Source organism: Hydra viridissima, unplaced genomic scaffold (genome assembly GCF_058129835.1).
Source record: "Hydra viridissima isolate aposymbiotic clone 2 unplaced genomic scaffold, HvirCarnegie_v1 scaffold_6, whole genome shotgun sequence".
NCBI classification, from domain to species: Eukaryota; Metazoa; Cnidaria; class Hydrozoa; order Anthoathecata; family Hydridae; genus Hydra; species Hydra viridissima.
Genome location: NW_028324305.1, coordinates 9,871,765 through 9,883,313, shown reverse-complemented (window position 1 = coordinate 9,883,313; position 11,549 = coordinate 9,871,765). Strand labels below are relative to the sequence as shown.

Here is an 11,549-nt window from a genome sequence, read left to right as displayed (position 1 = left end):
TATTTTTCTTTTTGCCAAAAAATTTATTTTTACACAATATTTACAAAAAATTACAGCTGGTCCTAATGTGATGGCCCACCACTGTATATATATATATATATATATATATATATATATATATATATATATATATATATATATATATATATATATATATATATATATATATATATATATATATATATATATATATATATATATATATATATATATATATCCTGTTAAGTTGAACCCTGGATAAGTCAGACTTTGTTTTGGAATTGGAACCTAGCATAATAGATAACAATTATTAAAACAAATATTAAAACAATATCTTAATCACTTTTCTCAAAAGGCTTTTCTTGATTATCTCTAATGGATTGGCTAATAATCAAAAGTATTTTTTTTTTTTTTGAAATTTTAATATTTCATACAAGTTTTAAGCCAGTAACATAAACATAAGCGGAATAACACTAACATAAACATCTTTTGTATGTTAAATTAAAATTATGTAACTTTATATACCTATATTTTTGGTTTTGATATACTTCATCAACATTTGAGGTATCTTCTGCATATCTGCATTTTTTTTTTGCTTCAGATTCTGTGTCTAAATTTTAAAAAGTACTTATAATAATTATTGATGTATCAAAATTTCATTTTCAAATTTCAATAATTATGATTAAATGCTTAAATAAATTTATAAATAATTATCAAAATTATTTCTTTACTATCTTTGAGAATATTATATAAACTACCTTCAGTTGACAAAATTCTTCCTGAAAACCTAAGCCATCCAACCTCTGGTTCTTGACATATTGATTTAGCTTAGTCTATTTTTTTCATATTTGTCCAGCAAGGCCAATAAAAATCTGTAGAATTTCTAGAGGAAATTATTGATAACACATATTCACTCATAGCATTCACTAACCAAATTAGTGGTACGTAATCTGTATTGTTTTCTTCATCGAATGCAACAATTGCATACAACATCTTACTCAGTAACACAGTACAGAAATTACACAATAAGTTACTCTGCTACAAAATGTAAACAAAAATAGAAAAAATCCATACTCCGCAATCTCCTTTATATAGGAATAAAATATTACTAAATTGCACTTTTGGTTTTACAGAAAAACATTCAATGGTCTTCCCTAGTTGACTATCTTACAGAAAACTTATAAGTCTTGTAGGATGGCAATATTCTTATATTATCCTTTAGGATATCCTAAAGGATTCGTAAGATCGTAAGTAAAAACAGAAAAGTTGTTTTGTTAATGTTAATAATGTTAATCTTAATGTTAATCTTAATGTTAATCTTAATGTTAATTTGTTAATCTTAACTTCACTCAGATAAATAAAGGAGAAATTAAGAAACGCGCTTTTTTAACAATTTCGTTATAAAAATGTCATTTTCATTTGTTATAACAAGGTATATCCTGTTTAATCTATAAAAACGTTTACATTTTGTTTGGTACATGTACTAAAAAAAACAATATCTGCTATACTATTTATTTAGTTTTTAATATGTGCAAAATTTCTTAGTACCTTAGTAAAACACATCCAATTTTTATAAAACTTTCCGTATATATTAAAAAAGGGATGAGGAATCTAATGGAATGTGGACACTTTTTAACTTTTATACATAAATTTTTAGTTCTTAGCGTTTCAAAACTTCAAGGTTAATTTTTTTTTAAAAAAAAAAGTTTTTTTTAAAAGTGTCCAGGTGGAAATTGCAAGTTTAGTCTTTCCTCTTTTTATAACAAGTATTTATTTATGTTTTCTTGAAGAATTGGTTCTAAGGATTTGTAGATAGAAATTATGTATATATATATCTATATTCCTTCGCATATTTTATGACGTTTTTTGTTTTGATTTTCGCGACGTAAGAATCATTATGTTCTATCTCCAAGTTTTAACGTTGGGAGAAAGTTTTTGATTTTTTCTAAAAGTAAAAATTGTTTAAAGTTTTAGCTTTAATTTTTAAAAAAATAATAACTTTTTACTTATTTGCTTAAACATAAATTATTGCTTTAAATAATTTATGTTTAAGCAAATTATTTGAAAAAAAATTTATAAAATAATGCGTATTTTAAAAGTTATTATTACTAACTAAAATTAATAACTCATTTTCTCCCAACTTTTAAAATGGAAAATAGAACAAAATAATTCTTACCTCGCGTTTTGCGTAAAATAGATGAACTTGGGCAGTCCGCACAGATTAAAATAAAAATTGTGGTATTTTATTTGCTTATAGTTGTTGGATCACCATAAAAAATTTAAAGTCAAATGTAATAATGGTTCAAAAGTTATTCAAGAGTCAATATGACACCAAAACTAAGTAAATAAGTTAAAAACCCACAGTTTGTAAAATAGACGATTCTGGACAATCCCGACAGAATTAAATAAAAATATTTTGGCAATTTATTTTTTTATAGTTGGTAAATCAATATGGAAAATTTCAAGTCAAATGTAATAACGGTTCAAGAGTTATTCAAGAGTCAATATGACACCAGAACTAAGTAAATAATTAAAAACCCTCAGTCTGTAAAATAGACGATTCTGGGCAATCCCAACAGAATTAAATTTTTTTTCTGTTGGTATTTTGTTGTTTTATAGTTGTTGAATCAATATGGAAAATATCAAGTCAAATGTAATAACAGTTCAAAAGTTATTCAAAAGTCAATATGATCCAAAAATCTCTCTTTTTCGGTGCCATAACATTGCAAATTTTCCATACTTAAGCCCTATACCTTTCGTCAAAAAATCATCAATTTTTGCACTACAAAAAATTCAATAACTTTAGATCCGCTTAACTTCAAAGGCCGAATGACCCCTCATTTTTTAAGTCAAGTCAAGCTCTATACAATGATATAAATTATATATGTTTATTTGAATTATAAAAAAATCGTCTGGAATGGCTAACAATAGCATACACTATGTAGTTGTTAATTTGATAATAGTAGCATATCTTGTAAAAAAGCGTTGTAGCATTTTTAAACTGCAATTTTTGATGTGTATTGTTGAGCCTATTTTGATTTTTTCTGTTACTATGTTTAATAAACATAATATACTTGTATGTTTTAGTATGGCACCCTGATGCAAGATCTGCAAATAATTTTGAAACTAATTTTTTTTTCTATAACAAAAAAAAAAACAAAAAACAAATTAGGACAATATCTTCTTAAATTTAAGTTATATGGAACTTTATATAAGCTTTGTACAAAAGAAACCTAGTTATTATTGGGTTTTATTAGGAGAAATAAAATGTTTAAAAAATTTGTCATTTGTTAAGAGTAAAATGAAACATGATTGAAACAAGTTCTGTGTTGATATTTGTCATTCAAACTATTCAAAAAATGAGATTCCAGTATTTGCTTTTCCTTTAAATGAAGACTTACGAATAAATAGATAAAATTTGTAATTAGGATAAACTGGGTGTCCACACTATCATTCGTTATTTGTGCTAAACATTTCGAAAATAAATCCTTAATAAAACTGTTATTTCACTTTTTAAATTTTCTAGCTTACAATCTCAAATAATAAAATATTCTTCAGTTTTTTAAAAAATTAAAAACTTATCAGAAAATGCCAGTTTACTCTGCAAATATCATTCGTTATTCTTTATTGTTATACTATACTTCTGAGCAATCACACAAAATGCTATTGGAAGAATTTCATCACCAAATAATATTAAATTTCATCACGTTCATTTTTTAACAAGATTAGTGTTGACAACATTTATGTAGTAAATTTTCCAAAGTTAGTAGGGTAGACCGGGGAAATGCCGATACCTTAACACAATTTGATTTTTATAATTTTTTCTAGATTAGTTACGATTTTGGTGAAAGTACCTAAATCTTTGTCCCAATTTTCTGCAGCAAATTATAATGTAATGTTTTAAAATTATTTACATTACAAATGTTACATGAATGTTTTTCGTGTACACAGTGCACAGTGTCGGTATTTCCCAAGCCACCGGGGTAATTGCGACACCACTTTGGGGTAATACCGACATTAGTAATTAATAAGACAATTATTTTACCAAACATGTTTTATTGTTACATAGAGTAAGTAAACATAGTATATAATTGATAATAACAAAGTAAGACAGGTTAACTCTTTGAGATACAAAAAAAACCTTCTTCAAATTGAAGATTAATGAGTAGTGCAAAAGTCACAAATATAGTTTTCAGGGGAATCATAATCGCTACAATCTGCATGCGCCCATTTTCTACAATAGACACAACGATACCAGAGTTCTTTTTTTTCCATATTCACCGCAAAGTAGACACATCTCAGTGTCCTTTGAAAATAAATCAATCCCGTCGTCAAGCTCGTCATTATCACATAGTTTAGTTTCATCAATATCTTCCTCAGAAGTTGATTCTTCAAAAGAAATTTGTCTACGACACCTCTTCTTTGTTGTTTTTCTTTTAGCTGCGGACTTGTTTTTAGAATGGGTGTTCATTTTAGTTTTTACGATTTTTCCAAAATTGCTAGACCTTTTCTTCAAGTGTTTAAGTTTGACTTTAGTAATCACCTTAGGGTTATCCATAAGTTTTTCTAGTCTAAGCTTGGCTTTTACATCTTTAATTTCTTTTTTCTTTTTAGCTTCTTCAAAAACTATTTTCATAGGGGTTCCTGTCATGATTATGGATTGTTGCTTTCTGTTATTGCAATGATCTTTATTATCTGTTGACAAAGATAGAAGGGGTGACAAATATTCCAGAGTTTCTTTGAAATATGTTGGGCTTTGGGAGGGTTTTGGAACAGCTTTTAGAACTGTGTCCTGCTTTGAAGAACCAGCTTCTGGATTAGCATAAATCCCTGTTAAATTCAAGCAAGCAGTTTTCTCACGCACAACCTTCTGATGCCCTGAATGCTGTCGAGTTTCAGTAGCCGATTCATTGGTGGTCTCAGGGTGCTTAGCGGCAGACAGATTGATATCTAGAATAAATTCCATGTTGGGTGGTTCATCAACATTTTCGTGGTCGATTATGACTGGTTGTTGAATCGTGTTCTCGCAGATAAAATCCACATCACTGAATTTTTCTGGCTTGTAAGGGAAAATACCGGATGCAGCGAATCCTGAAACCCCTTTCTCCATTGTTGCGACATTCATGTATGTTTCGTTAAAGATGGAAGCAATGTCGTAAATTGTTATTTTCTGGAAGCGGTTAGCTCTTAATAATCTGTCACACTGTATGTTGAATGCTTTTTTTCAAAGGCCCATAAAATGATAAATCCAAAGGCTGTAGCTTATGGGACGTATGGGGCGGTATAGAAAATTCATAACTTTCTAGAGATTTGTGACTGCCGTGATTGTCCAACACCAATAGCACCAGATCTTCTATTGTTGGTTTAGCGTTGTCCTTGAAATGTTTTAGCCAATCTTGGAAGAGGTTTTCGTTTGACCAGCCGTTGCGAGAGCATGTATAGATGGCTCCCGGAGGCCCTCCTCTTTCTAGTTGTGGAGACATCCGCTTCCGGGGATAGATAAACATTGGTGGGATGAATCCTCCAGAAGCACTGACAGCACAGACCACCATAATGTTTCTCCCCCGCTCCCAGCTTGCAACGGATCTCACCTGATGTTGGCCCTTTGGTGCTAATAGAGAGCTTACGATATGAAAACTGCAACGGCAACGGAGACGACAAAGGTCTGGATCGAGCGGTTGCGACTAGCAGTTGCGGTATTCAAATAAAATTAGTTACGAATTTCTGGTTCAAAAAAAAAGAAAACATCTTGAAATAAACAAAAAAGAAATTTAAAAATGGCTCCTTTAAGAAATGTTAGAAATAGTTTATTGCTTGCATTAGAATCAAATATCATAGACGACGAGGAATATTTACTACTGTACAAATTTAATTCGTCTAAGAATCCAGATTTACCGTTTTAGTGTTATAAGCAATTTTGTTTAGAAATCATGTCTGATGATGAATGCAAAAGTGAATTTAGATTTCTACGTAGTGATATATATCGCTTACTCAATGTACTTCAACTACCTCAAGAGTTTGTATGTTATAATGGGTTAAAAGTTACTCCGGTAGAAGCACTGTGTATTTTTTTAAAACGATTCTCCTACCCATGTAGACTACTCGATATGATACTCGATATATATATATATATATATATACATTTATACTTATGTATATATCTTAAATTTGTATCAGAAATTAAAAAATTACTTTGTTACACTTTTGGAGCAAGTGCTACTTTAATCCATTTATAAGCCGTTTTCAGAAAACACGAATTTCAGCGTTTTGACGTTGCATAAAAAGTTTTAAAACGGCATTTCAGGGAATCCCATCCATTGCGCATGCCTAGTGTTAAATATTTGTCATAAATTGTAGAAGTTGCCGTTGCAGTTTTCTTATCGTAAGCTCTCTAATATCTTACCGGGTTTTTGAACCGTTGAAATACGCATTTCATCTTTAGTCGGTCGTGTAGAGTTATCCTGGGTATCCCCAATTCATCTGAAACACTTTTTAAAGTTTCCTCGTCCCATTTACCCCTCTCGGTGGTGTTTTATTGATCTCACCATCTGAAAGGCAATACAAATAAAATATTTTAACATTTCCAAACTGTTTTAAGATGATCCAATACCAGAAAACCTAAAAAAGTTTAAAATACATTCTAATTTTTGAACCGGTTCGTTGACATAAATTATTTTGGTAAGGTGAATGTATATATATGCAACAAATAAATCCTTAAAATTTCAGCAATATATATATATATATATATATATAATATATATAGCAATAATATATATAGCAAACAAAACTTGATTTTACAATAAATACTGAGAAAAATTAATGTTAAAATAATGCTAAAGCTTTAATTGCCATGAGAAACTGTTAATGCTAAAGCTTTAATTGCTAAAGAACTGATTTTCTCTCAAACACATATTTTTAAATATCCTGTAACATCTAATTTTTTTCTTAGATCTTTTTTTCCCATAACAAATAAAAAACGCCGTGGATAGCAGACACCAGATAATCGGTATCGTAGAAGTCGATACCGAGAAGAATGGTCTCGTATCGCGTGGTATCGCTTATATACTAATGTCGATACTATCAGTATCGGTTCGATACCACTCGATACCGAGAAGGAAGGTCTCGTATCGTGTGGTATCGCTTATGTTCCAATGTCGATACTATCAGTATCGCTTCGATACCAAACGATACCGATAATAAAAAGAATCGTATAGTATCGCATGGTCTCGAATCGAGACTCTCAATAAAACAAAAAAACAAAAAATTAAAATGTGACTTATTGAATTTTTTATAAACAAAATACCAGTACAATTGCTTTTTAGAGATTTAGTTATTGTTTTTTAATAATCTACAATACTTTGGCTATCGTCCATTCGTTGTTTTTTCCTTTGCCGTACTTTAGTTGGTATTTTAGGATTTTCTTCTATTAATATTGGCAAAGATAAGTCTGATTCATGTTCTATATCACTTTCATTTTCTTGTTCGATGGGCCATTTTTTAATGTAATTTTCAAGAGCGGAATAGTTCTGCATTATAAATACAAGCTTATCTGCCTTGTCACTATCGAGATTGTATCTACGATCAGTGATGACAAGGCCAGAAGCAGAAAATGCTCTTTCAGATGATGCAGAGGTTGGTGGAGTTGCAAACCAAGATCTTGCAACACCCGAAAGGATAGGAAGTTCCGCTGCATGCTGCTTCCACCATGCTAAGGTGTCTGTTTTTCCTGCATTTTTGAATCTTATTGTTTTTTGGTATTTTTCCATTTCAAGTTTAATAGGAGGGTTTTCGTGTATATGATGCGAATTAGTATCTTCCTTATACTTTGCTAAAATAATATTGTACTCATTTTCCTCCTAACCTTGTGCATTATCAGCAATGGAATCGTTACTACCGTTGTTATTACTGGAGCTTGAGACAGACAATGAAGAATTCTCAAAGTATTCTTTGGTTGTGGGATGGTTTTCAACCAGTTTTTGAATATTTTCATCGTCAACATCAAGAAGATGTCCACGAAAAAATGGATGAAGCTAATGTCCTAGTGCAAATGCGGGTAATTTACGGCCTTTGTCTGGGAATCTCTTATTTAGTTCTGATAATAAGTCCTCTAAGAATTTTTCTACTAACTTGTTGTTTCCATGAGTAACATAATTATTTTTTTCTTTCTCGACGAAGTTGATGAGCGCTGTTACTTTCCACAGTGACATGTCAATTCGGATCTCTGTGTCAGAAGATAAAAAAACTGATAATTCTTTAACAGATTTAAGCACTGGAACAATAGCTTCAAAGAGCTATTGTTCCAGTGCTTAAATCTGTTAAAGAATTATCAGTTTTTTTATCTTCTGTTCATCTGTAGGTACGGTTTTCTTCCAATCATCACCTTCTGTATCGCGTAAGTATATGAGTGGAACCTTCAGTCGAAGCATGACGTGCAGCATATCGTAATGGCTGTTCCATCTCGTGGTTACTGTGGAGGGTATTTTGAGATAACTCACATCTAACCTAGAACAAGCATCTTTCAACGAAGCACTGAAGGCTGTCGATTTATGAAGCCTGGTAGTAAGTGAGCTGGCTTTAAGAAAAGTATCTTTCAGTTCCGGGGTACCCTCAACTGTTCTTTGAAGTGCAGTGTTGAGTTTGTGATCACTGCATGTAACAGAACCTTCTTCTTTAGTTATTAAAGACACACTGTTGTTTAGAGCACATGCCATATTTGATGCCTGATCAATAACACACAGTTTATTGGGTATTTTTTTTAATGATTCAGGGTATGAGAGTGTGTTATCAAGTGCTTTTGCAATGTTGATACCAGTGTGTCGCTCTTTGAATAGGCACACTTCTAATGTAAATTTCTTTAGGGCAAAGTCTGACGAGATGTAATGTAATGTCACAGACATGTATGAATCATTTGCCCTTGATGTCCAGTGATCGGTGGTTATGGCAACCTGATTAAGATCTATGAGCTCTTTTTCCATAACTTCATGCATTACTACCTTCAGTGTATGGTAAAGCTGAGGGAGTTTATTTTTTGAGAAAGTCGTTGAATGTTTTATTGTGGCATTTGGTAATATTTTGTTCATAAACCTTTTAAAATTTTCAGAATCAGCAAAACTAAACGGCAAGCACTCAGTAGCAATCAAAGTAATAATGTCATGATCAACTTCTAATTGACGCCGATCTTGAAGTGGCCACTTTTTTGTAACCGCCTTCTTCGGGAGAGTGAGAGTTTTGAAGGCTACATCTTTTGCGGATCCAGAAGCACCTGCCTCGATTACGTTTAGTTCTTCATCTACTTGTGATCTCCGCTCGTCTTCTTTTTTTTGAAGTTCGATGAATAACTTCCTATGTTGTGTTTGAATATGCTTTCGTAAGCCAGTAGTATTTGCTTGCTTTGTTGCAAGCTTATTTCCACAAGTTTTAACCAGAGCAGATTCTCCTGAAAATGTAAAATACAGTTTAATATTGAATAAAATGGTTTTACTTTTTTATTATTATTTTATTTTTATAAAAAACAACAGAGCCGGGGCGCTTCGAACTCACTTGAGGACTGAGGCAAAAGTAAGTTTTGGGGGCATTTACTGTAGATTTTACCTCTAAAAAATGTCAAAAGAGTTAAATAATTTCATAAATATTATTACCAAAAAAAGACCCTTTGATAGGCGTGAATTTAATTTTTTTTTTTTTACAATTTGTATGAAACAAAAACAAATTCAGAGTGGGCCGGCATACAACCTGGCTATCAATTTAGCACATTGTGCTTTGCAATTTATGAATTACTCCACCAATTAAATCAATTTTTTTTTAAATCTTAATAGTTAATAAACAAGAATAGTTGTGACGTAAAAATGTAAAAAAAACCTACATTTTTAGTTTAAAAAAATTAAGCTCTCATGAAAGACTTGAACCTAGAACTCCGTACTTATACGCCATAACTTTATCCACTTGGCCACGAAAAAGTTAAGTTTTTTGAAAGTAAAAATAAATTTTAGAATTACTTCCCGACATTGCCAGCAATCACCTTTTGAGATAAATATAAAAAATACTTAATAAGTAGTGCTTACCTATATATTTCTTGAAATAATCCCAGATTAAAGATGTTGTAAAAGGCATAACGAATGAAGATTAATTTTCTTTAATAACTAAAGTATACTTATGTTTAATTGTTTTAAACTAAAGTTTAGTTGTTGAATGTTGAACACAGAACAAAGCGAGAATTACGATACCACGAGTGATTTAATTAAAGTAACGATACCAGAAGAGAAATTAAAATATGAATGCGATATCACACAATTAATTAAATTAAAATAACTGTTGTGACTGTTACGAAATCAATTCCCTTTGAACAATCATTTCTAATAAGCGTTTAGAATAATCATTAACGATTGCATCACAAGCAATTCCCTTAGGAGAATTATATAAAAAAACTCTAGTTAATGATAGTTACAAAACTAATTCCCTTTGAACAACCATTTCTAATACTCGTTTAGAATAATCATTAACCATTGCATCACAAGCAATTTTCTTCGGAGAATTATTAGTGCAGCAGATTAGCATTAAAAATGACTAAAATTGTGCAAAAGGGGATAAAAGCATGAAATTTTCACCAATAACTCAAAAAATTATGCTGATCATTTTAAGATATGGTGGCAAAGCATAGCATGATCAGAACTGTCTTAAATTCATGATGGCAGTTACCGCCATCTTGGATTTATAAAAACCTTATTAAATTTTAATCCGCTTAACTAATCTTGGACAAAATTTAAGGAATGGTAGATCATTCAAAGTATACATTGATCGCATATGCACTAATGAGTGGGAAAGGGGCTTGGGCACTGCCCTCTTGCCCAAGAAATACCCCACCCCCCTGCCTCCCCCATTTAAAAAAAAAAAAAAGTTCTTAATTTTTTTAATAAATATTTCTAAAAAACTTGTTACTCAATAAAAAAGTTTAAAGCAGCTAAGAAGCCAAAATAACTTTTAATAAGCATATTAGTTAATATTAATCTATAAATTGTTACATTTCAATCTCTGGTACACTCGCCTTGACAACTGCAAAGAGCAGTACATTTTAAGCTGTTACGAACACATTTACAGCGGCGTGTTGTACAACCTGTCTTACATCCACACTAATTTAATGACAGTATTTATCAGCTTTAGGAAGCGTCATCCATATTGGATGCGTATAATCTGCGCAGCCCTTGACAAACACACTGCATCACGATCACAGTCATATTGACAGGCTTTAAGAAGTGCTGGACCAATGTCACAATTCAAAATAAGTAAAACATCTCAATCTTCCTGTTGTGCATGCATGTTAGGAAAACGGGCTTGTAGTTTTTCTTTCAAACGTGTGCTATGCATACGCTAAGTTGGTGTATGTAGCCTATTTTCAGTTAGTTGGGACAAGCATATAGTCTAGGGATCAGCATAAAGTCTAGCTAGATCAGCTAGTTTGAAGATGGGTGTAATACCATTTCTGATCTTGTTTCTTCAATGCAAACGATCAACTAAGCAAAACAACACCATGTTCGCAGTCAACTTCAACTTCTACTTGCTGCGTTTCAGCACGC

At 31.3% G+C, this 11,549-nt stretch overlaps 4 protein-coding genes across 4 annotated transcripts in view; 3 read left to right on the top strand and 1 right to left on the bottom strand.

Annotated features, from left to right (window-relative positions):
* Positions 1 to 1,940, bottom strand: part of LOC149886960 (uncharacterized) — an 8,803-nt gene extending 6,863 nt beyond the window's left edge. Inside the window, exons 1-2 of the mRNA XM_090091519.1 lie at positions 738 to 1,940; positions 505 to 589 (exon numbers count right to left, since the gene is read on the bottom strand). The gene's annotated coding sequence lies outside the window, so the exon portion shown is untranslated. The remainder of the gene's footprint in view (positions 1 to 504; positions 590 to 737) is intronic.
* The window catches only part of LOC149886947 (uncharacterized), a 202,437-nt gene that overhangs the window by 86,623 nt on the left and 104,265 nt on the right, over positions 1 to 11,549 (top strand). The window lies entirely within an intron of this gene.
* The window catches only part of LOC149886949 (uncharacterized), a 119,780-nt gene that overhangs the window by 32,108 nt on the left and 76,123 nt on the right, over positions 1 to 11,549 (top strand). The window lies entirely within an intron of this gene.
* The window catches only part of LOC149886954 (uncharacterized), a 71,192-nt gene that overhangs the window by 32,131 nt on the left and 27,512 nt on the right, over positions 1 to 11,549 (top strand). The window lies entirely within an intron of this gene.